Below are 27,333 nucleotides of genomic sequence, written 5' to 3' on the forward strand. Positions count from 1 at the left end.
CAGGGTAAGGGGAAGCACCCAACTTTGCATTGTTGTTATAATAAATGTTCTTTGTTCTCAATTTTTGTCTCGAGCAATTTCTGTTAAGGTACTTCTATTTCTAACATGTCTATTTTCTTTCGGTAGCTCAAACACTGTGACCAATCTAAAACAAACAAAGTGAGAGGTATAAGTTTACCCAAGACAACTGGGCTGCGAGCAGGGTTGGTCTCAAGATGTTTCGCCGAGAAAGAAGTGAGCCCTGAGTAGTTCTTGATTCCTGGATGGACTCCCAAAGACGATGGGTTTGGCATGTTGGCCAATACCCTGTCTTTGCTGGGACCACCCATTAGTTGGGATGAGAAGTTAGACCCATCAAGTGCACCTCTGGGAGAGCGGGTTGCCACGCTCCTTCGAGAAAGAAAATTTCCTGATAAAAAGGGGATGCTAACGGATAGTTTTTGGTTGCTGGCCACAGCCTTACGCCACTCCGTTCAGCGTGAAGCAGAATCATTTCCAAGAGAAGTAGAATCTCAGCACAAGAGAAAGCAATTAGAGGAGGAGCTAGAAGCCATGCGACAACGCTGTTCCATGATGAGTGAAATTGTTCGCACCAGTCAGGACAGAGCCAAAGAATGGGAAGATAAGCATGTCCAAATATTCTGCCGTAATATTAAACTCCGGCAGCAGCTCTATGCAGATAAGGAAAGGCATGGAGTAGAACCCGATCCATATCGTATTCGTGTCATGATATGGAATGGTGATGTGAGAGATGAGTAAAATTGATAAAAATATATGAAGATGAGGAAACTAATATAGATAGATGGGTAAATGAATAAAGCCAGTATGAACAGGATAAGAAATAGATATTAGAATGTAGGAAGCAGAGTTAGTCTGAATAAGATAAGGGTCTTCTAGCCCTAGATAGAATTAGCAGGTTTTGCATATGTAATTAGTAAGCCCTAGACAGTATTAGCAAGTTCTACATATGAAGAGGTTGTAGCCCTGAGAGTTGGGAAGGTGTGAATTAGAACAAAGACAGGGTTGTGAATAAGGACAATGAGGATAATGACATGATGGGACACCAACAGGATACCCCCTGGTCCTCCAAGTTCACAGAAACAGCACGTAGGCAGGCAGGATTGCCTAATGCCAAACCTATCCAGGAGGCAGAAGAATGTAAGGGGGAGGGTATTCCTATACTGAAATAAACTGTACAAAAGTTGGGTGAGCCCCAGTGTGTGTGTGTATTCCCAGGGTAAGGGGAAGCACCCAACTTTGTATTGTTGTATAATAAATGTTCTTTGTTCTCAATTTTTGTCTCGAGCAATTTCTGTGAAGGTACTTCTGTTTCTAACAAATGGGGGCTCATCCGGGATCCCACTCCCTCCACTGACAGAGTGCCCGACAATGAGGGTAGGTGCACCCCAGCTGATTCAGCTGGACTCACGGATGAAGGGTAACTTGTCAGTGGATGAAGCGTGTGATATCCGACAAGAGGCATTGAGAACAAACAACGAGAGGACGTTAAGGAAGCACGCTAGATATAGCTACTGGATCCTGGTAAGAGAAATTTTACTTACCTGTTAGTATGGGAGGTGTGAGTAGTAAGGAAGAGAGTCCTAGTGAAGGATGGGGGGATCAGATAACCAAGCAAAGTCCGTTAGGATCAATGTTATCTGATTGGGGTGCAGGGAGAACCCGTGGGAAGGACAAACAGACCATGGTCAGGTATTCCTGTTTGGAATGGGTTAAAAGTCCAATTAAAGGGAGTTCAGTATATTGGCCAAAGCTCAGATCCGAGGATCACTGGATGTGTCAGGCATTGAACATCTGGCTCTGTCAAAACCAAAGAGATAATCTTGAGCAGGGAATATGCAGCCTGCTGGCTCAGGGGATCGTTTGATCAACTGGTTTTGAATGAAAAGGAATGCAAGGACAAGAAAGATAAGGAACCTTTTGTCCCTGAAACACAAGGATGGGATGTTTTACATTCCCTTCCTCCACCTTATGCTCCTCCTATGACGGCTCCTATCTTTCCCCCCCCCTCCTATGCTCTACCCTTCTGCACCTTCCCCTCCTCCCCCACAGCTAAAGAAAGGAGAAGAAAGTAGGGGTGGTATGATGACCTGTTCACAAAGTACTAGATTACCACCTCAATTGACAAGAGAGGGAGGAGACTTTGATTCAAAACAGTGTGAGACCCTCCAGGAGGGAAGGGCAGAACCTTTTGATTCATTTCCCGGAGAGCAGAAATTTAGACATTATAAAGGAGAGGATAAGCCAGAAATTAACTGGATGAGACCTTTACGGGAAGTTCCCATGGGAGGGGGTCTCGGTTTTGTAAATGTGCCCCTGACTAGTCCGGAGGTGCGTAATTTTAAGAGAGAATGCCCAATGCAAGCCAGGGAGACGCGACCTTACGCACTGATGTGTTGGAATATAGGGGTTAATTAATCATAGAAAATATGTAGAATATATGCTTATGTACTATTCAGTTTGTATACATGAATCCAGTATTATGTAACAATTTAGTATTTACCTCATGGTGAAGGGAAAGAGTAATGTAAGTAAGGGGCAGCCAAAGTATGTAGCAAAGTTGGCTGATTCCAGTAGGTTTAGAATTGCCTGCTCCCAAGATACAAAAGAGAGGATTATGTATGAAACAATTTAGTAGGAATATTAAGGCAAAAGGAGGTGTTGATTAGCACAAACAAAAAGAATCGTGACAGAGACTGTCAGAAACAAAGAGAATCGAATCAGTAAGAAGCTAAGACAGAAGGAGGTGTTGAGTAGAACAGAAGAATATGGCCAGATTAGAACAAAGAAATAATGAGAAATATCTGGGGTATAAATTGATTTCTGATCAAAACAACAGGATATTCTGATCTTGAGGATTAAGATGGGAGCTCTACACCCCAGATAACTGCAGAGCAGGAAATTACTTGTGATAAATCTTATGCAAGAAATCTAGCAAAGGAAGCCAACTTTTGTTCTGTATAAGGTTGATCTATATAAACTGTAGAGACTGGACAGTAGAGGTCAGTCTTGGGGAATAGCTCATTGTGCAGGTGACCTATGAACTAACGACTGAACCAAAGATCTGTTAAGCTTTATTCTTATGCTGTGTAATAAACTGATTCTCCTATCACTTCATTTAACAAACATGCTGGACTCAGATGACCCATAGACTAAATTAAGGATAGGGTAAAGCCTGAGTCCGACAGATAGAAGCAGACTATGAATAGGGGGGGGGGGGGTGTCACGGTTCTCAGTCAATACACACCGTGGGGCTGCACAGAGAACCATTGGTAAATTTAACCATAGGACCCCACAGTGACAAGATGACCTTTTTAGTAGATTCTGGGGCAGCACGGTCTAGTATTTTACAACCTCCCAAGGGTGTTAAGATAGAGGGGACCGTGATGATTTCGGGAGTAGGAGGAAGAGACTTTACAGTCCCTGTATTAAGAGATGTAAGAATACAAATGGGAGAAAAGGTAATAACAGAGGATATTTTACTAGTTCCCCAAGCTGGAGTTTGCCTGTTGGGACGAGATTTACAGGACCAATTGGCTATCGGCACCAGACCACAGGAATTAGGTATCAGGGTTCAATTGTATGTATTAAGCGAGGAAGATCGAGAACTAATAAATCCTGGAGTATGGACAGAAAGAGGCAATAGAGGTGTGTTAGATATTCCTCCCCTGCAAGTTACTTTAAAAGATTCTGAGCAAGTAATTAGACAAAAACAGTATCCAATTCCTATGGCGGGCCAAAAGGGGCTGCAGCCAGTAATTGACCAGTTGGTGAAAGATGGTATACTCGAACCTTGTATGTCACCTTTTAATACCCCAATTTTATCTGTCCAAAAACCAGACGGTACCTATCGATTAGTGGAGGACTTGAGGGAGCTGAACAAAGTTATTCTCACCCGTCACCCGGTTGTACCTAATCTCTATACAATAATGGGTAAAATCGATCCCCATAGTAAATGGTTTAGTGTGATTGACCTCAAAGATGCTTTCTGGACCTATGCGTTAGCAACAGAGAGCAGAGACATGTTTGCCTTTGAATGGGAAAATCCTTTTACTGGACGTAAGAATCAATAACGGTGGACTGTTCTTCCCCAGGGCTTTACAGAATCACCAAATTTATTCGGCCAGGTCTTAGAACAAATACTAGATGAGGCTCCTCGGAGAGAGAATTGTCAGTTGATACAATATGTTGATGATTTGTTAATTATGGGAAAAACGTACGAATTAGCTAAACAGTATACTGTTGAACTTTTGAATTTTCTGGAGAATAAGGGTCTCAGGGTGAATGAATCCAAATTACAATTTGTTCAATCAGAAGTTAAATAATTAGGTCATCTGGTAAGTCAGGGAACTAGGAAAATAAGTCCAGAAAGGATATGTGGTATTCTACAGATTCCCCCTCCCAAGAATGCCCAAGAACTTAGGAAATTCCTTGGTTTAGTGGGATACTGTAGAATCTGGATTGAAAATTATTCTAGCCTGGTCAGATTTCTCTATGATAAACTCACGATTCTAGGGGGCGAAACTGTTGTCTGGACAGAGGAAGAGATTAAAGATTTTAACTTGGTGAAACAGCGCCTTATTAGTGCCGCAGTGTTGGCTTTACCCAACCCAAATAAGCCATTTGAACTATATACCAATGCGAAAAGAGGTGTTGCCACCGGAGTACTAACACAAGAGAGGGCAGGCTGTAGACAGCCAGGTGCTTTTCTGTCAAAAGTTTTAGACCCTGTTTGTCGTGGTTGGCCAGAGTGTGTGCAAGCCATCGCAGCCACTGCTATTTTAGTTGAGGAAGGACGAAAGATTATGTTTGGTGCCCCGATGATAGTTCACACACCTCCCACAGTCCGCAATATTCTCTTACAACATGCTGGAAGGTGGCTCACAGACTCTAGAATTTTAAAATATGAAGTGATCCTAATGGATAGGGATGATTTGACCCTGATTACGAATAAAGAACACAATCCAGCAGCTTTCTTGGTTTCTCCAAATTCTGACAATACCATAAATGAGTTAGACCATGTATGTTTAGAGGTAATAGATTTACAGACCAAAGTTTGAGAGGATTTAAGCGATGAGCCTTTACAAGAGGGTGAAAGGTGGTTTATTGATGGATCTTCCCATTGCATTGATGGCACTCGCTATAGCGGGTATAGTGTTGTGGATGGGAAAGAAGGAGTGGTGATTGAAGCCGGTCGCCTCCCCGGTCATTGGTCAGCACAATCTTGTGAATTGTATGCCCTCTGCAGAGCTCTCCAGGGTCTAGAGAACAAGGTGGGCACGATCTACACAGACACAAAGTACGCTTTTGGTGTAGTGCACACCTTTGGGAAGATCTGGAAAGAGTGGGTAATGATAACTGGAAAAGGAGAAAAGTTGATCCATGAAAACTTAATTGTCCAATCTCTAGATGCTCCTACATTACCTGAGGAAATAGCTGTAGTTCATGTACAAAGCCATCAAAGTGGTGACAGTCCTGAAGCACCGGGGAACAGACAGGCAGATGCAGCTGCCAAACAGGCTGCGCTCACGGAGAAAATAGACATGCAGCTGTTACTGCCCACCCCTGGAGTATCCTATTCATTCTATTAAACCTGGTGATTGGGTATATGTAAAAGCATGGCAAGATCACCAACTAAAACCTGTCTGGGATGGCCCCTATTGTGTACTTTTGATTACAGACACTGCCGAGCGAACGAAAGAAAAGGGATGGAGCCACATCCAACAAATTAAACGAGCTGCTGAACCACAGACTAACAACATTGATAATCTACCCTCCACCTGGCGTGCAGTCCTTCATCCTTCTGATCTGAAAGTTACACTACGCCGGGATAAAGTGGTGTAATGCTGTTTTTACGATTTGTTGTTTTGTTTACTTGTTGGTTCCCAATTCTTGGGAAATCACCAAATTGCTCACAATGTATTAAGTCCTTCTGGAACAGGGACAGCAGAGGTGACAAATATTTACCTTTAGAATGTAGACAGGGCGCAGGTATAGAGTATAGTCATAGTGAGGTATGGGTTAGTATAGCATCCCAACATGAATCAGGGGAACAGAATGACCCTAGGGGAGTAGATTTGATTTGTATTTGTATTTCGGCCTCTACAGGTATTTAAAAGATGAGTTTTAAAGAGATAGCACAAAGAAGATGGTGGGACAAGGACAGACAGAATGTTAGTCAGGATTGTACATGTAGCAGAGATAGAGTGAATACATATGCTAATGTTCACAGACAGGCTGCAACTCACAGGTTCAGTGATATTTATGCTAATGTTCGCAGACAAGCTGCAACTCACAGGTTCAGTGATATTTATGCTAATGTTCGCAGACAAGCTGCATCTCACAGGTTAAGTGACAAGAAACCCCCCTCCCCAACTCGCTCTTGTAAATCATCCTTTGTGTCACAGAGACATTCGGAATGTTAAGAACCACCACTGTAAGGGGAGTTCCAGTTGTAAATGACGTAAGCTGTTCCAGAACACCAGAGCTGCTTGGCATTTAAATCGTTTAATCAGACTCCAGGCAGCCTTGGAGATCATCACCGAACAGACAGCGATGGCCTGCATTTATGGGCTGAAGAAAGACGACAGATACGAGCCCACAGTTCAAAAAAACCGCCTGGCTCTCGATTCCTCGTTGGCTGCTGAAGGCAACGTTTGTGAAAGACAGGTTAATGACGATGCTCACAACGGTCAGACGGTTAAAGACACTTCTTCAGGAGTTCAAAAATCTTCCCATGCCCAGATTCAGACTTGGCAACCTTGGTCCGGTGTGGGATGGACTAGCCTTTTTATTGGTAACTGGAGTCTGATACCCACAGCCCTTATAGCAGCTGGACTCGCTATTCTGGCCATTATGGTGCTCCCCTGCTTAAAGACTTGTGTGCAGTATTTAATTCAACGGACCCCTCGTCAGATCACTATAACCCAAAGGATGTATGTTTCCCAAATTCTGTCTGATGATGCTGAGACTGCAGTTCGTTTACTGACTCGCTGGGAAAAAGACCAGGTTTACAAGTAATACATTCCAGTTGAGAATTCACGAAGTGTAGCTAAAAGAAAAGTGAGGATTGTGAGAGATGAGTAAAACTAATATGATAATATGTGTAATGAAGAAAGCCAGTATGAATAGAGGGTAGATGATAGAATGTAGGAAGTAAAGTTAGTCTGAATAAGGTAAGTGTCTTCTAGCCTTAGAGAGAGTCAGCAAGTTCCGCATATGTAATTAGTAAGCCTTAGACAGAATTAGCAAGTTCTGCATATAAGAATTAGTAAGCCCTGAGGGTTGTGAAGGTGTGAATAAGGACAATGAGGATAATGACATGATGGGACACTGACAGGATACCCCCTGGTCCTCCAAGTTCACAGAAACAGCACGTAGGCAGGCAGGATTGCCTAATGCCAAACCTATCCAGGAGGCAGAAGAATGTAAGGGGAGGGTACTTCTATACTGAAATAAACTGTATAAAAGTTGGGTAAGCCCCAGTGTATGTGTGTATTCCCAGGGTAAGGGGAAGCACCCAACTTTTTTTTCTTTGGCTTGGCTTCGCGGACGAAGATTTATGGAGGGGGTAAAAAGTCCACGTCGGCTGAAGGCTCGTTTGTGGCTGACAAGTCCGATGCGGGACAGGCAGACACGATTGCAGCGGTTGCAGGGGAAAATTGGTTGGTTGGGGTTGGGTGTTGGGTTTTTCCTCCTTTGCCTTTTGTCAGTGAGGTAGGCTCTGCGGTCTTCTTCAAAGGAGGTTGCTGCCCGCCAAACTGTGAGGCGCCAAGATGCACGGTTTGAGGCGTTATCAGCCCACTGGCGGTGGTCAATGTGGCAGGCACCAAGAGATTTCTTTAGGCAGTCCTTGTACCTTTTCTTTGGTGCACCTCTGTCACGGTGGCCAGTGGAGAGCTCGCCATATAACACGATCTTGGGAAGGCGATGGTCCTCCATTCTGGAGACGTGACCCATCCAGCGCAGCTGGATCTTCAGCAGCGTGGACTCGATGCTGTCGACCTCTGCCATCTCGAGTACTTCGACGTTAGGGATGTAAGCGCTCCAATGGATGTTGAGGATGGAGCGGAGACAACGCTGGTGGAAGCGTTCTAGGAGCCGTAGGTGGTGCCGGTAGAGGACCCATGATTCGGAGCCGAACAGGAGTGTGGGTATGACAACGGCTCTGTATACGCTTATCTTTGTGAGGTTTTTCAGTTGGTTGTTTTTCCATACTCTTTTGTGTAGTCTTCCAAAGGCGCTATTTGCCTTGGCGAGTCTGTTGTCTATCTCATTGTCGATCCTTGCATCTGATGAAATGGTGCAGCCGAGATAGGTAAACTGGTTGACCATTTTGAGTTTTGTGTGCCCGATGGAGATGTGGGGGGGCTGGTAATCATGGTGGGGAGCTGGCTGATGGAGGACCTCAGTTTTCTTCAGGCTGACTTCCAGGCCAAACATTTTGGCAGTTTCCGCAAAGCAGGACGTCAAGCGCTGAAGAGCTGGCTCTGAATGGGCAACTAAAGCGGCATCGTCTGCAAAGAGTAGTTCACGGACAAGTTTCTCTTGTGTCTTGGTGTGAGCTTGCAGGCGCCTCAGATTGAAGAGACTGCCATCCGTGCGGTACCGGATGTAAACAGCGTCTTCATTGTTGGGCGCCTCCTGTTGGAGCTCTGTACAGAACAGCGGCTTGTCATTACAAACACCCTTTTTCAGCAGAGGGACAGCCTTAAGACCACCTGGATGCATCCCCGATCCAAACACCGGCACCTCCTGGACTACATCCTGGTGCGAGAAAGTGACAAACGAGATGTGCTCCACACCAGGGTCATGCCTAGCGCGGAATGCCACACTGACCACCGGCTGGTTCGCTGCAAGCTCAACCTTCACCCAACTTTACATTGTTATATAATAAATGTTCTTTGTTCTCAATTTTTGTCTCGAGCAATTTCTGTGAAGGTACTTCTGTTTCTAATAAATGGGGGTCGTCCGGGATCCCACTCCCTCCACTGACAGAGTGCCCGACGACGAGGGTAGGTGCACCCCGGCTGATTCAGCTGGACTCACGGACAACGGGTGACTGGTCAGTGGTTGAAGCGAGTGATATCCGAGAAGAGGCATTGAGAACAAACGACGGGAGGACGTTAAGGAAGCACGCTAGGAATAGCTACTGGATCCCGGTAAGAGGAATTTTACTTACCTGTTAGTATGGGAGGTGTGAGTAGCAAGGGAAATAGTTCTAAGGAAGGACGGGACAATCAGATAACTAAGCAAAGTTCATTGGGATTAATGCTATCTGATTGGGGTGCGGGGAGAACAGCAGCTGGTGTTTTAGTTTCTGGCGACAGTTCTGGGATGGGTGTTGATGTAGCAGCTGTCTAGTGGGTCGAGTGGGCAAGGTTCTTTGGTGGGTGCGTGAAATCATAAGACAGAGAACTGGATACTCATCCATTTAATTGACCACCCTCGCGTGGTGCTGCGTGCCAAGGAATGGTACACTGATCTGTGGATTCTCCTGCCGGAAGGCGCGGGACACTCACAGGGCTTAATTTAAACCTCTGGTTCCGTGGATCGGCAGCAAACTCATAATGATGTCCCACTTTCTCCCATGGAGCCGGGACACACAGTAAATAAAAGAAGACTGCAAAGTCTGAATAAAGCAGTCTTGTGTTGACTAACACCCTGTGCGTGTTGCTTTCATAGCTCTATCGAAGTAGCTGCTACATATATAAATATTTGGGAGGATTATCGAACTTACAGGATACTTTTCATCCATTTCACAGCCTGTGGGAAGAAGCTATTCCCCAGCCTGACAGTCCTGATTTTGATGATGGACGTGGTTAAAGATGCTGTGCACTGGGTGGAAATGGTCTTTTTACAATTCCTTGAGCCCTATTTGAACAACACTCCCAGTAAATGTCATCTACAGAAGAAAGAGAGACCCCAGTGATCCTCACAACTCTGCATCATTCCTATCTGATGCTTTACAGCTACTGGACCATCCAATGATGCAGCCAGACAGGAGACTTAACTGCGCTCGTGTAAAATCTCAGGATGAGAGCTGTTGGCCTTGACCTCCTCAGCCTCCTTGGGAAGTGTAGGCACTTCCTGACCGATAAGGAGGTGTGATTGTTTTGTGTATTAATACGTGTGCTGTATGGATGGGAATTTTACATGATTGTATTATCTATTCTTGCTCTTTAACAATCTTTAGTGGATAGAAGTAGTCATTGTACTTTAGGATGTACAATCATGTACAGATTGTCGTAAAATAGCCATTTGGCCCAGATGTCTATTCAGTCCAAGAATACTTTCCATCACAGGCAGATTTTGAACAATAACCCCATTCATTCTGCAACAACTGCCACTTAATTTTGCCAGTTGTTCAAAGGTAAACTATATGGGGAAAACACCACTGTCAACTCTTCTACCTTAAAGGAGTAATTATATTCAAATGGGCAGTAGATCAAGAGATGGAAACAGTGAAATCAGACAGAGGTGAGTGGCTGCTTAAATTAGAAACATTCGTGTTCATGCTATAGAGTTTAAGGCTGCCCAGGAGGAATATAATGTGTTTTCTATAAGTTTGTTTGCCTTCACCCTGGTGAGGGATGGGGCCAACAGACATGTTGCGGGAAGGGTTCGAGAATTGATATGGTAGGTCACAGGAAGCTCAAGTTTAGATCCACAGAGCACATGTATTTAGCATAATGGCCACCCAGTCTGTATTTGGTCTTGCTGATATTGAGGACAACTGAGTCTACTAAATGTATTAGATTAGGTTGGATGGGGTGCACGTGAAGCTCTGCCTCACCTGGAAGGCCTGATTGTGGCCTTGGATGGAAGTGAGAGGAGATGTAGGAACAAGTTTGGCAATTTCTGCAGTTACAATGGGGAGTGCGTTAGTTGATGGTGGGTGGAGAGGGAAGTGCCGTTGAGGGAGTCACAGAAATACGTGCACCTATGAAAAAAAGGATATGAGTGGAGCGGGTTAGATGTAGCAGGTTAGAGGATGGTGCTGAAGTTGGAAGTGTCAAAGGATAATGTGTCAGATGTGGCAGCTGATGGGTGGTAAGTGAGAAACCTGAGGGATTCTGTCCGTGTTCTGCCGGAAAGGAGGTGGGGTAAAGGCAGAAAGATAATTGGAGATATGGGTGCAGGCTTTATCAATGACAGTATGGGGGAATCAGCAATTATTGAAGAAATAAGACATTTTGGGTATCCTCGTATGAGGACCTAAACTTGGGGTTGTTACAGGCCCAGAGGACCCCAAAACCTAGCAGCAATAGAAAATCACCAAGATAAATGGATACTTCAACAAATGTCTTTTTAATTTCCTTGAAACAAAAAAACAGGATCAAACTTTAAACTATTACTATTAATGTAACTGCCTAACATTAACCCTTTCTAATTCTAAGCACAGGTGTATTTAATGTGTATAAAGTTCTTTGACACTCCTACAAGTTTACCGGTATCTATCAATTCTTATACTTTGCACAGAATTCAACATTTATGACTTTTCACCAAGCTCTGGTGCTTAAAAGTAAATGGTTACCCTCCAGGAAGGCTCTTGTTGGTTTCAGAGAGGGATTTCTTGCTCATTGGACAAGTAAAAACTGATTCCCTCTGATCAGCCACTTTGGTGTCTTGCCAAAGAAACTTTCACCATCAGAGTTTTCCAAATGATAACCTCTTCTGCAGGTCACCATTGAGTTCCTTTTGTTTCCCTTATTTCAGGTGAAACACCATTTCTAGCGAACAATTTCCTCTTGTATGTAGAACAAGGTTTTTCAACAGGCTGAACTGAGAACTCACAACCCGTCTTCAAAATGGGGTTTCAACAAGATGCCAGCTTGCCATCTCTCTCTCTCTCTCTTTTAGCAAAAAGCCTATTTGGTGTCTCCTCTCTGCCTGCAAAAGCAGATGACCTTCTTAGAACAGTAAACTTCTGAGTACAATAATATGTTGTTTTAAAAACAATATTCCATTTTGCACCTGCTTTTGAAATTATTTAGCAAAACAGACTTTGCAAAGGCTCTCGACGGCTCTCGGCACCTGCATGACTCACTCTTGGCAAAGCTCTTGCATTTTAATTAAGAGCTGTTTTGCAAAGTGTTTGTATTTGTTTGTGACCTACACGACTCCTACAATCTATCCTTCAAAAACATATCTACATACAATATAACATATAGATAATCTGTCACAGGACAGATGCAGCAGAGGAGTTGTGATAAAATCAATGGTGTCCTTGCAAAAAAATAAGTGGGAAGAGGTATAATCCAGGTAGCTCTGGTGAGTGGAGTTTATAATAGTTTGAAACTTGAACCTCTCTCTCTATTTCAGGAGACAATTTACTGTCATGTATTTAAAATGTGTCATATCATACAAAATTGCTTTTTTCTTGCTGAAAGACAGACAGATTCGCCATTGGCAAAAATTGCCTGAAATGCCTCTTGCAGTCAGAGAAGGAAGGAAAAGAGAGTCACTCTCCCCCACCCCCACCTTCCCGAATCATGGGCCAAGTCACTGAGGGTCTGTGGATTCTCTTTCAATGCTCACAGACCAATCCAAGCCATTGGTAATGCGAGCTCCAGTTTTGAAACTCTGACACGATTAGGAACCCTTCAGCACTCATATCCCAGGTCTGACACCCTTTTAGCCAGTCTTGAACCAGTCTCTACGAATCCACGGCCTGGTGTGAGTTCCTTGACTGCTTTATTCAGAAGCCCACAGCCTGCGTGGGTTCCTCTCCTCAAGTCACCTACAGCCTGTCACCTGTGTGGGTCCTTCAGCTGCAGAACCCCTCACTGGTCTGCTTCCATTGTCACTGACCTGTGGATTGAATCTTCTGCTTCTAAGATGTTGATGGGGTTTGGTCTTCTTGTTTTCTGGTGCCCTGCGCTAGTCCTGCGCTTCCCTAGAGTTCGCGGTGCCGAGGAAATTTAACACATCTAAATTAAAATTTTACAACTTAGAGGAGAATCTCCCATGTCTAGAGGGATGGAAAGGGCATTATTACAAATTGAAACCTAATATTTGAATATTCATGTGCCAAATTTGCAAAAGCATAGAGTATATATTTCTCAAGCTATATGTAATTTTTTCCAAAAGAATACAACTTTGAATGTTTGCATGTCATCTTGGCATCCCTAAAAGTATATCTGATTTCCAAGTAATGCAATACATTTCCTCATCACCACTAAGGCTAATTTAACAAATTTCAATTGATATATTAATAGTTTTAATTTGGGCCTTGTTCGTTCAATATTTCCTAATAAAAATAAAGTTCGATTTTGCAGAAAAACATCTCCTGTAGCTTGTTCCAAAAAATTTCTAATTCTCCCTAAAAAGATCTTACATTAGGACAAAGCTAAGTTGAATGCAAGAAAGTTGCTACATCTTCACCACACCTAAAACATTGATCTGATAATTCTGATTTTATTCTAATCAATTTCTCTAGTGTAAGAAGTAACTAGAAAAAAAACTAGTTGTGAATTCCTTCCTCACTGCTGCAGCGTGGAACTCTGGTCAATAGTTCCAGACTGCTGAGTTGAAGTGAATTCATACATCTCCCCTGGATCAAGTGATCTGTTGCCAAATCAGCTTCCTACAGTGCTTTTCATATCCAACTGCGTGAGTCACCTGATTCCAGGTGTAGATTTCAGATGAAATCCTTGCTGACATCTGCTCCATGACTGATGTAAAAAGAATTATACTGAACTAATTTATATCATTCATTACTACAACATTCAAATCCATTTCCCATGTTTGTCTAGACTTATGAACTCCTCATTTAAAAGTTCCTACTTGTAATAAAGAATACATTATCGAAGTAAACATTTTAATAATTCCTCTTTATAAGGAATTTCTATTTCAGTATAACATGGTTGGTCCTAACTTATCCTTCAAATATGTCCTTAGTTGGAAAGAGCAAAAAAGATTGCAATGAGTTATATGATATTTATTTCTCAGTTGCTCAAATGACATTATTTGACCCCTTTCATCACAATCTTCAACATTTATAATCCCCTTACGAAACCAGCTATTCAGAAATTGATGATCCTTCAAAAAAGAGACGAGGATTTGTATATCCACTTACACCAATTTCATCATTCATTTTATTCCATATATTAATCAAATGTTTCAACAATAGTTTATATTTATCACCAACCATTAATTTCAATTCCCACTTGGATATAAATTCTTCTGCTTTTCCTCTCTCCTATTTTATTTGATTCAATTTTAACCCATGGCAATTTTTTCCCTTTCAAAAAAAGAAGCAAGAAATCTCATTTGAGCTGCTCGATACTAATTTTTAAAATGAGGAAGCTGTAGTCCTATCAATGTAGAATTTGCATTAAGAGAAACGCAGCTGTCTTTAGCTATCTTAATGAATTGGCTAAAATGGCATAACATGAGAACAAACATTCCGGAGGAGTGTGGGTTGCTTGTAACATGGGATTCAATTGGAAATGGTTTCACATGACATAAATTCATGACGCAGACTGTTTTCTAAGAATGGAATACAAGAGGAAGGTTGTCTCGGTCTCCAGTAGGATATAGATCACAAGATATAGGAGCAGATGTAGGCCCTTCGAGTCTGTTCCACTATTCTTCCACTCAGCCCCACTGCCCAGCTCTCTCCCCATAACCCTTGATTTCTTAACTAATCAAATTCTTGTCAATCTCTGCCTTAAATAAACCCAATGACCTCAGTTCCACGGATTCATGACCGACTGACAAAATAATTTGTTCCACATTTGTTTTAAATTGACACACTTTTATCCTGTAATTATGCTCTCCTGTCCTAGAATCCCCTACCATGGGAAACATCTTTGCCATATGTACTCTGCCTAGGTCTTCCAGCATTTGAAATGCCTCTGAGGACCCCCTTATCCTTCTGTACTCCAACTAGTACAGTCAAAGAGTCGACAATTGTTCCTCATACACTAACCCTTTCATTCCTGATATCATTCCAGTAAATCATCTCTGACCTTCTCCAACACCAGCACATCTTTTCTCAAATACGGCACCCAAAATTCTAATTCTGTTTGAATGGAAAGGGAATTCTCCAACGACACATACACAACAGTGAAGTGATATTATGTCTTGTTGATATTTACCAAATATTATTAAAGAGTCAAATAATAACTTGCAAAAGATGCCGGGGCCCAATTATGGACTATTATCACAACCTAAAGAGTTCGGGTTGTTCTGAAGCTTGGTGCTTTGTTACGAGACCAGAGGATCCCAAAACCCAGCAGCAATAGATATTCACCAAGTCAAATAGTTGCTTAAATAAAAGTTGATTTTAATTATCTTTAAACATGAAAACAGAATTACACTTTAACTTATCACCATTTTACTAACTTACTTTACCTAATTTACCCCCCTTCTAATTCTAAGTGCACGTGTGTGTCATGTGTGTGTAAGTTCAGAAAAGTCTTTGGTTCACAGTCCAATCTCACTTCGCATTCCTCCAAGTCCACTGTTTGCAGGCCATTCCTATACTGTGCACAGAATTGAACATATAAAAAGTTCACCAGACTTTTGTGCTTGAAAGGTGAATGATTACCACTCAGGAAGGTTCTTGTTGGTTTTCAGAGAGAGGTGTGTTGTTCAGGGAAGCATTAGTGTTTATTTGTGCTCAACGAACCAGCATCTGAAAACCGTTATATAATCAGAAAAGCTCTGATAGCTTTAGCATGGAGCAGAGCTGAGCCAGGACTTTACAGGTATTTAAGGGAGTGTGTGGGAAGGGTTTGTTCTGGACCAACAATCTCACCAAATGACTCTGCTTGAAATCAAGATTCAAACCATTTTGAGGAATTCAACAGGAATTGTTCAACAAGAGCTTGGTGTTCCCTGAGGAGTTTTCTTTCAACAGTGGAATTTTTTTTTTTAAAAGCCCGTTAATCTTCCTGATGCAGATCTTTGTATTTAACTTTCAGGTTGCTATCTGTTGTTAACTTGGAGGCCTTTAATGGGGTGACTGGGTGGAATCTTTGCTTTAACCAAGCAGTTTTCTTGCAATTTTCCAGCTGTAAGATGTGGTGTAGTTGCTTGCAAGTTTAGCAAGTGGGATTATGATGTGAAACTGCAAATCACAGCGCCATTTTTGTTTTTGAAAATGCAGATGTGAAAATGTTAACTGTGGTCTCCTTGGTTTGCTTAAGTTTACAGAGGAGATGTTGGGTCAAGCTGAGAAGACAGAGTTGGATGCTCTTTAGGCGAATCTGCTGGGCAAAGCAGAAAGAACAAAACGAGGGACTGAAAAATAATGAAGCAGACTGAAGTGACGTTGAACCAAACCCAGGTAAAGAATTTAATTTTGTGCAGTGTACTTAAGAGACCAAACGATTTGGGGTTTTAGTGGTGACCTATTTAAATGAACAAAATCTGATTAGAATTGAAGTTCATGGAATGTTTAGAAGTTGCCACAAAAAAATGGAGCATATAAATTAGATGTTGTAATTAAGATAAATGAACAATACAAAGAGCCTGGTGTCACAGTATCTGCCTCACTACCATACATTACCATTAAACCTTCTCCCCAATATGAACTTGATGTCTGTAGAGCTCGTTGAAAGAATCAAAGACTTGTTGATCCAAACCAAGGCTTTTATTAGCAAAAGACAGGAGCTCTTCACAGGTGGCCGACCAGTCCGGAATGATCCGACCTGGCTAGGGGCACAACTCTTTTAGGCCCAGACAATAGGCGTGGCTAAGCTCTCAGCCAATCGCTGTAAACACAGTCTAGATACTGTAACTATCTACACTATATACATTGGTGATAGATCTGTACCATCACAATGTCAAAGTATATGCCAAAATTTATTGTACATCACTGTTAAACCTTCTCACTCCAGTGAATCTGGTGTCAGAATTATCTGTCTAAGTTAACCGTACATAACCTTCAACATTCTTCCCTCTCTGAACCTGGGGTCACAGTATCTAACAGAGTTTATCGTACAACACTGATAAACCTTATTCCCCCTGTGAACCTGGGGTCATAGTATCTTCCACAGTTTATCGTACATCACTGCTAAATCAGCTTCCACTGTGAACCTGGGGTTACAGTATCTTCTACAGTTTAGCGTACATCACTGATAAACCTTCTCCCCATTGTGAATTCGATGTCACAGTATCTGCCTCAGTTTTCCGTACATCACCATTAAACCTCTCCCCAATATGAACCTGGTGTCACTTTATCTGCCACATTTTATTTTACTGCCACATTTTATTTTACATCACCGTTAAACCTTCTTCTTACTGTGAAACTTCTGTCACTTTATCTCCCACAGTTTATTTTTTTATCACCGTTAAACCTTATTCCCGTAGTAAACCTGCTTTCACAGTATCTGCCACAGTTTATTGTACATAACTTTTAAACCTTCTCACTACTGAAAACCCGGAGTAACAGTATCTGACTCAGTCTACCGTACATCATCGTTAAACCTTATACCCACTGTGCACCTGGCGTCACAGTATCTGACACAGTTTATAGTACATCACTGTTAAACTTCTCACAAATGTGAATCCTGTCTCACAGTTTCTGCCTCAGTCTACCGTACATCACCGTAAAACATTATCCCCACTGTGAACCTGGTGTCACAGTATCTTCCACGGTTTATCGTACATCAGTGATCAACCTCTCCCCATTGTGAACCATGTGTCGAAGTTTCTGTCACAGCCTTCCATACATCACTGTTAAACCTGATTCCCACTGTGAATCTGGTGTCTCGTTAACTGACACAATTTATTGTACATCACAGTTAAACCTTCTTACTTCTGTAAACTCGGTGTCACAGTATCTGCCAAAGTCTACCTTACATCACCATAAAACCTCCTCCCCGCTGTGAACCTGCTGTCACTGTATCTGCCTCAGTCTACAGTACATCACCATTAAACCTTATACCCACTGTGCACCTGGCGTCACAGTATCTGACACAGTTTATAGTACATCACTGTTAAACTTCTCACAAATGTGAATCCTGTCTCACAGTTTCTGCCTCAGTCTACCGTACATCACCGTAAAACATTATCCCTACTGTGAACCTGGTGTCACAGTATCTTCCACGGTTTATCGTACATCAGTGATCAACCTCTCCCCATTGTGAACCATGTGTCGAAGTTTCTGCCACAGCCTTCCATACATCACTGTTAAACCTGATTCCCACTGTGAATCTGGTGTCTCGTTAACTGACACAGTTTATTGTACATCACAGTTAAACCTTCTTACTTCTGTAAACTCGGTGTCACAGTATCTGCCAAAGTCTACCTTACATCACCATAAAACCTCCTCCCCGCTGTGAACCTGCTGTCACTGTATCTGCCTCAGTCTACAGTACATCACCATTAAACCTTATACCCACTGTGCACCTGGCGTCACAGTATCTGACACAGTTTATAGTACATCACTGTTAAACTTCTCACAAATGTGAATCCTGTCTCACAGTTTCTGCCTCAGTCTACCGTACATCACCATAAAACATTATCCCCACTGTGAACCTGGTGTCACAGTATCTTCCACAGTTTATCGTACATCAGTGATCAACCTCTCCCCATTGTGAACCATGTGTCGAAGTTTCTGCCACAGCCTTCCATACATCACTGTTAAACCTGATTCCCACTGTGAATCTGATGTCACTTTATCTGCCACATTTTATTTTACATCACCGTTAAACCTTCTTCTTACTGTGAAACTTCTGTCACTTTATCTGCCACAGTTTATTTTTTTATCACCATTAAACCTTATTCCCATAGTAAACGTGCTTTCACAGTATCTGCCACAGTTTATTGTACATAAACCTTCTCACTACTGAAAACCCGGAGTAACAGTATCTGACTCAGTCTACCGTACATCATCGTTAAACCTTATACCCACTGTGCACCTGGCATCACAGTATCTGACACAGTTTATAGTACATCACTGTTAAACTTCTCACAAATGTGAATCCTGTCTCACAGTTTCTGCCTCAGTCTACCGTACATCACCTTAAAACATTATCCCCACTGTGAACCTGCTGTCACAGTATCTTCCACGGTTTATCGTACATCAGTGATCAACCTCTCCCCATTGTGAACCATGTGTCGAAGTTTCTGCCACAGCCTTCCATACATCACAGTTAAACCTTCTTACTTCTGTAAACTCGGTGTCACAGTATCTGCCAAAGTCTACCTTACATCACCATAAAACCTCCACCCCGCTGTGAACCTGCTGTCACTGTATCTGCCTCAGTCTACCGTACATCATCGTTAAACCCTCTACAACTCTGAACCTGGTGTCAATGTATCTGCCTCAGTCTACAGTACATCACCATTAAAACTTATCCCCACTGTGTACCTGGTGTCACATTATCTATCTCAACAAACCATACATCATCGTTAAACCTTATTCCCATGTGAACCTGGTGTCACAATATCTACTTCAGTCTACCGTACATGACTGTTAAACTTCTGTATCTGACACAGTTTATCGGACATTACTATTCAACATTCTCACTGCTGTGAACCCAGTGTCACAGTATCTGTCTCAGTCTACTGTACATCATCGTTAAACCCTCTACAACTCTGAACCTGGTGTCACTGTATCTGCCTCAGTCTACAGTACATCACCATTAAAACTTATCCCCACTATGCATCTGGTGTCACATTATCTCCCTCAACATACTGTACATCACCGTTAAATCTGATCCCTCTGTGACCCTGGTGTCACAGTACCTGACACAGTTCATAGTATATCACTGTTAAACCTTCTCACAAATGTGAATCCTACTATAAAATAATGCTCCCCTTCTAAGTCTCGCTGTATTGAATCCCCACCTATTTTTAAAATTCCAAAAAAAAAGAGAAAAATCAATCCCAAAACAATCTACTCAAAAGTAGTAGCCCCCTAAAAATCTGGGTGTGGTAAAGTCCACAAGTGGCAAGTGACTAAAGGACTCAGTGTCACCCACCCCCAGTCAGACTTTCACAAAGGACTGAAACAAAAACATTCAACGCAATGATTCCAGTCCCAATGATTGTTCCGGAACTTCAATATCGAGAAGACTTTGCGTCAATTCAACTTTTTTCCCATTCTTTCCATATTTTCCAATCTTCCCATTTCCATTCCCATTGACCCTTCCCTTCGGTGACAATGGTGACGATCACCCATTTCCTCGTACATCTGGCAATGAATTAGCAAATATTAAAGCATCATGGTCATTTTCAAAAAACTGAGATTAAAAATTCCCATAAAAATCTTTCAATACTGCCGCATGACAAAAAGCAAATTTATATCCCTTTCGCCACAATACTTCTTAGGCTGAATTAAATTCTCGGTCTCTTCTGATAATTTCTTGACTCAGATCTGCATTAAAAAAAACCCTATTATTTTGAACCATCAGTGGAGCCTGATTTTGCCGTGTTTTCTGCACCACCAATCGGAGGATCACCTCTCTGTCTTGATACTTAAAACAGCGAATCAAAACTGCTCGTGGTAATTGGCCTGGAAACGGTTTCTTCCTTAACGCTCTGTTTGCTCGATCTAATTCCAGTACATCTGGAATGAATTACCTGCCCTACACTTTTGGGATCCATTTCTTCAAAACCTTCACCGGATCCGAACCTTCCATATCTTCCGGAAGACCTACTATCTTAACATTATTTCTACGACTTTGGTTTTCTAATGAGCCAAACTTCTTCAATAATTCCTTCTTCTGAATCCCCCAATCTACAAAAGGATCTTCCACTATTTCCATTTTTTCACTATTACGCTCCACTTGACCCTTGCATTCAAGAAAGCCTCCTCAATCTTTTTAAAATGTTCTTGCACAGTATCCACTGATCGTGTCCATCTCGTAACATCACTCTTAACTACATTAATATCTTGCTTCATAAAAGTTATTTCTTCACACACAGTGTTCATTTTAGTTTTCATTTCTGAAAATCCTTGATTCATCTGATGAGTCATCTGCATTGATATATTTGCCATATCTTCCATGAGCTGAGCAATCCCTTCCAGAATTGGAAACACAGAATCCAGTCCAGGATCCATCACCTCCCTTTGAGGCCGACCGTCTTTTGCCTCAGTCCCCAGTTCTTCAAATTCAAATGAAGTTGAGCTCTCTTCTTCCTCCAAAGCAGTAAGTCCTCTTCCAGTGCGGCTGCAGGTCTGGACACCCGACAACAGCATGCCTACCTCATCAGCTGGCCATCGCTCTGGCTTCCCCATAGCCCACACCTTCTCCAAAGGTTCGTGGACCCTCGACGCATGGCGCATGCCTGGTAGGGCCACCCACCGCGCAGGTGTGTCTTCCGACGCTACACTGCGCACACCCGGACCACCAGGCAATGCTGCAGGCACGCAGCTGGCCCGTCCTCGCCCCCGAGTTAACGAGCGTATGAGTTGAAACCGGCCGAACTCATCGCTGAGCCTGCACCATCTTGTGATTGCACAAGATGGCGCCGCTGTAATACTAAGCCGGGCAGGAGTCTTCTGAGGCTTGGGGACTCCAGTCAACGACTCCGTTGCTTCAACTTGAACTAGGCCTCGATTCTTCAACACTTTTGTAAGGTAATTTCTTCTGTAACTGAGTTTTCACTTTTTTAAAAATTTGCAGCTATTTCGATCCTCCACTATTCCAAAGTCTATAAACAGTATTTTTAATCAATTTTACAACTTTTAAAATTGAGCATTTAATAGTCTAACTGGGGAATGGTGGAACCACATGTCTACCCTCTGCGCCATCTTGTCACAGTATCTGACACAGTTTATAGTAAATCACTGTTAAACCTTCACAGCCCTCTGTTTCTGCCTCACTCTACCGTTCATCAACGTTAAACCTTCTCCCCCTGTTAACTTGGTGTTAAAGTATCAGCCTAAGTTTACCACACATCACCATTAAACCTTCTCCCCAGTGTGAGACCGTTTTTACTGGAACTGCCATAGTTTATCGTAAATCACTATTATACCTTCTCACTACTGTGAACTTGGTGTTACAGAGTCTGCCAAAGTCTACCGTACATCATCAGTAAACCTTCTCCCAAATGTGAGCCTGGTGTTATTGTATCTGCCACAATTTATTGTACATCACTGTTAAACATTCTCCACCATGTGAACCTGGTGTCACTGTGTTTGCTAAAGGTTATCGTACAGCTCTGTTAAACATTTTCCCCACTATGAACCCAGTGTCACAGTAACTCCCTCAGTTTCCCATACATCACCAATAAAGCTTTTTTTTCCTACTCTGAGCCCAGTATCAACGTATCTACGTAGTCTCCCGTACATCACCATTAACCTCCTCCCCATTGTGAACCAGATTTCACAGTATCTGCCACAGTTTATTGTACATCATTTTAAATCCTTCTCACTACTGTAAACCAGGAGTCATATAATCTGCCTTATTCTACCGCACATCTCTGTTAACCCTTCTCAATACTGTGAACACGGTGTCACAGTATCTGCCAAAGTCGACTGTACATCATATTCTCCCCACGTTGACCCATTTTTCACTGTTTTTCCCACCATTTATCGTATATCAGAGTTCAACCTTCTCCCCACTGTAAACTTGGAGTCACAGTATATTCCACAGTTTATTGTACATCACTGATATACCTTCTCCTTCTTGTGAATGCGGTGTCACCGTATCTGCGTCAGTCTTCCGTACATCACCATAAACTTCTCCCCAATGTGAACTTGATGTCACTTTATCTGCCACAGTTAATATTACATCACCATAAAACCTTGTTCCAACTGTGTACCTGGTATCACGGTATCTACCACAGCTTATCATGCATTACTGTTAAACGTTCTCACTACTGTGAACTTGATGTCACAGTATCTGCCAAACTCTACCGTATATCACTGTTAAATATTCTCCCCAGTGTGAACCTCGTGTCACAATATCTGACATAGTTTATTATACATTACTGTTAAACCTGCCGGATAAGCTCCAGATAGCGAAAGAGGAGTTCTCGCATCTGCAGGAACTGGGGCCTCGCCGCTCCACCTGGTCCAGAGCCTCTTGTGGCTGGCGCCTCTGCAGAGATTAGCGATGGCTTAATGACACGACAGTACCTGACCGTTACCCCATCCCTCTCATTCAGGATTTTACGGCCAATCTGCATGGCGCGAGGTTATTCTCCAGGGTCGATCTGGTGCGCGTGTGTCATCAAATCCCATTGTAGCCTGAGGACATCCCCAAAATGGCTATCATCAACCCCTTCGGCTTGTTCGAATATCTACGCATGCCTTTCGAGCTCAAGAACATCACCCAGACTTTCCAGCACCTCATGAATACGGTGCGCAGGGATTTGAATATCATGTTCATTTATCTGGATGACATTCTTGTCGCAGGCAGAGACTGGGCACAAATCAAGTCTCACCTGCACACCCTCTTCTCCCGACTGGCCGAATCTCGCCAAACAATCAACCTGGCCAAATGCCAGTTCCGGAAAGAGTCCATGAAGTTTCTGGCCCACATCATCATGGCCGAAGGAGCTACACCAGCTGCTATGAAGGTCACTGCAATCAGAGATTTTCCATGCCCGGACAACCTCAAGGGGCTACAAGAGTTTTCAGGTATGGTCAGCTTCTATAACTGATTCATTCCAGGAGCTGCACACATCATGCAGACACTCTTCGCCAAGGACAAGATACTCGCCTGGACTCCAGACGCCAACAGGGTGTTCAAAGCCACAAAGGTTGCCCTCGTGAAGCCTACCCTGCTCCTCTACCCACGCACCGACCTTCCTATGGTGCTCTCCATCGATGCCTCTGCCACTACCATTGGTGCTGTCTTCGAGCAGCAGGCTAATGTACAGTGGAAACCACTGGAATTCTTTAGCCAACTTCTTCATCTGCCAGACCGCAAGTATAATGCTTTCAACCGTGAGTTGCTGGGCATGTACCTTGCTGTGCCTCATTTTCGCTATTTCTTGGAGGGGAGGCCTTTCACAATTTATACCGACCACAAGCCCTTCACTCAAGCTCTCGCTATAGCTAGAGATCCCTGTCGGCCCACTTACACCGTCACCTGTCCTTTGTATCGGAGTTCACCACCCACATTCAGCACAAGGCAGGGAAAGACAATGTGGTTACTGAAGCGCTCTCCCAACCGGCCATTTGCTCGCTGATACCCAGACTAGACGATGACCAGCTTGTCCCGGATCAGAAGTCCGACGAGGAGATGCAGGCCTTCAGAAACCCCCGACAGCGCCATTTTGGCCTGCAGTGCCAGATCCTCCCGAATCCAATCAGTGATGAGCACCCTGTGACCAGTGGTTCCCCAGCAGTGGCGCAGGCAAGTCTTCAGCATATCCACGACCTTTTCCACCCTTCCATCAGGTCCAAGGTTCATATGGTGGCAGAACACTTCATCTGGCATGGGCTTCGAAAGCAGATTGTGGACTGGGGCAGAACCTGCACCCATTGCCAGCTTTCCAAGGTACACAGGCACACCAGAATGCCCATGCACGATTTTGAACACGTCCGAGACTTTTCAGCCACATACATGTGGACATTGCCAGCCCCTTACCCGTTTCCCAAAGTAACTGTTATCCTTTCACAGTGGTAGACTGCACCACTCGTTGACCTGAGGTGATCCCGATGCCAGATGCCTCCACGGACTCCTGCTCCCAAGCAGGTTGGGTTACCTGGTTCGGCATCCCGGCCCACCTCACTCTGGGCACAGCTCACCAACAGACTGGGAATTGAGCTGCATCACACAACGGCCTATCACCCACTTGCCAATGGACTGGTCGAACGATTGCATCGCCAACTTAAGTCGGCACTTATGGCCTGCCTCACTGGCCCCAACTCGGTGGATGAGCTGCCTTGGGTCCTCCTGGGAATCCGCTCGACACCCAAGAAGACCTGCAAATGTCATCTGCTGATCTGGTCTACGGTAAACCACTAGCCCTGCCTGGTGAGTTTATCAATGCACCTCACAACCTGCAACAGTTACTGCACGGTTTACTTCTCTGCCTCCGGGCCCAGTTGGACTCCTTCACACCCCCACCACCGCCCAGACATAGCACACAGGCCTCTTACATCCCCAGTGAGCTGTATTCCGCAGAGTATGTTTTTTATCAGATGAGGCCCTTCCACAGCACTCCTTCAAAGACTATATGAAGGGCTGTACAGAGTAATCCAGCATTCGGGATCCACCTTCACACCAGACATCAGTGGAAAGAGGGAAATGTTTACTGTGGACAGATTAAAGAAAGCACACCTCGATCCCAACGAGGCAGTGGTTGCGGCTCAACCCAAGAAGCGAGGCTGCCCAGAAAAAAAGGCCATTGACGCCGGTTCTGGGGGGGGGTGTGTGGCGGCAAGCCATGAGGCAGGCGATCCAGCCCCTCATGTCACGCACGTGGCGGGGCAGCCAGCCAAAATGGCGCTGTCGGGGGTTTCTCGCCGACCTCGGCACCAGGCTCAGAAGCCCGCATCCTGCGGCCCACGTGACCCCCCAGTGACATCAGGGCCCCCGGTGTGCTTCTCAGCCAGGTCCGGGCTCGGAGCATAAGACCAGCCAGGCAGACCTGAATAAAGGAGTTTTTGCTCATTAAACTCAACCTGTCTGTTTGTGAGGTCATTCAGTAACAGAGTAGCCGCCGCTACAGTCGTATCTTAGTTTCTTTTCCTTTCTTTTCTTTTTTATATGTTATCAACATATATTTGTAAATACATAACGTTGTGATTTGATATTAATTGTTATAATATTTGATTTAAAGGAGGCTGGTCAAAAAAAGGCATAAAAAAGATTTTAATATGGGGACAGGAATAAAAGAAAAACAGAGGGTACTGGTGTGAGGGAGGGAAGGGTAATATTGTTTTGGGGTTGTTTCAGATGGGTCAGCTGAAGGGACTCGACTGATCCATCCATGATTTGTCCAGCATCTTGCTGTCATGTAGTGGTGAACCAGGGTGTTGCCTGATGGGGACACGGTGCTCTGAGCTCTGGACAGATAGATTGTGCTTTTCTCAAAAACACACTTCCTCAGGTAAAGCAGAGGAAGTGGAAAGGCCCTAGTGTGTAGGGGTAGGGAGGGTGGTTATGGGGGGAAGAGTTGGGACCCTCCAAAGTCATTGTGATCAGGCCTCGGAGACGGCATCTCTATCACTCGTATTTCTCTTCCCAGGAGAAGGAGCGATCTCAGAGACAAGACACGAGTCCAGAAGAACCTCGCATCCCAGCTGAACAGAGGACGGACAACATCATCATGGCCTGAATCTCTCCCCTTCTTCTCCCTCTGGCCCTGCCAACCCCATTCCCTGCATCTTCCATGTCCTTTCACCCACACCCCCTTTCTCCCCTACACCTCCTCCATCCCAACCCCCTCCTGCTTACCTTCCCCTTCCCTCACATCTATGCCCTAACCCCAGCCCTCCTCCTTTCACCTCCCCTTCCCCCCCCTTTCCCCTTCCTACCCTAACCTAGGGGAAGGAGTGGTAGGGGAAAGGGGTAGGAGAAAGAGGGTAATGGAAGCGGGGTGAGTAAGGGGTAGGCTTGGGGGTGTGGGTATGGGATAGGGGTAAGGGGTATGGTTTGGGGAAGGAGAGAGGTGTAGGGGATAGGGGTAGGGTTTAGGCTTGGGTTGGGTGAGAGTAAGGGTTAGGGCCGGGATTGAGGTAACATCATGGTTAGGGTTAGGAGACATGGGCAAGGATTAGGTCTAGGTTTAAGGTTAGGATTAGAGTTCGGGGAAGTGGGTTTGTATTAGGTTTAGGGGAAGGGGTTAGGAGTAGGAGATAGAGGTGCGGTGAGTGTTTAGAGGAAGGTGGGTAGAATTAGGGTTGGGGTTAGGGGACGGCGTAGGGGTAGAGATAGAGTTAGGGGACAGGGTAGGGGTAGAGTTAGGGGATGTGGAGTAGTGATAGGGGGTATCGGTCGTGTTAAGGTTAGGGTTTGTTAGGAGTTAGAGTTAGGAGTAGGTGAATGGGAAGGGGGAGGGGAACCGGGAGGCGAGCGGGAGAAGGAAATGGGGAGGTTAATGGGCAGGGGAATGGGGAGGGGAATGTAATGGAAGATTAAAACCGTATTTTTTTTAACTTTTGCAACCTTTGCTTCTGCAAGGCTGAGAACCTGCTTGTGTTTTAGAATCAGCAGACTTAAGCTAAATTCCACCGAGGGACCAGAGATGCAGTTATCTGACGAAAGGACATCTGTGTACCAAGAACATTTAATCTTTCTTCTTGTTTTGGTCACAGACCTTGATCCCTAGCCTTGATGCAAAATAACCATTGTATTCAAAGTGATAAGCTAAAAATTATGTTATTTCTTAGAAGCCTAACATGCTAGCTTGCTCGCTTATCTTTCTTACTGCGCTGGGAATAGATGCTTGGGT

General features: G+C 43.9%; 1 long non-coding RNA gene across 1 annotated transcript; it reads left to right on the forward strand.

The window, feature by feature from the left end:
• Positions 1 to 6,543: 6,543 nt before the first annotated feature.
• Positions 6,544 to 26,494, forward strand: LOC138750424 (uncharacterized). Its single transcript, XR_011349331.1, has 3 exons — positions 6,544 to 7,034; positions 16,176 to 16,315; positions 26,128 to 26,494. It is a non-coding gene; the product is annotated as an uncharacterized lncRNA (long non-coding RNA).
• Positions 26,495 to 27,333: the final 839 nt, after the last annotated feature.

This window comes from Narcine bancroftii, unplaced genomic scaffold, assembly GCF_036971445.1.
Source record: "Narcine bancroftii isolate sNarBan1 unplaced genomic scaffold, sNarBan1.hap1 Scaffold_142, whole genome shotgun sequence".
NCBI classification, from domain to species: Eukaryota; Metazoa; Chordata; class Chondrichthyes; order Torpediniformes; family Narcinidae; genus Narcine; species Narcine bancroftii.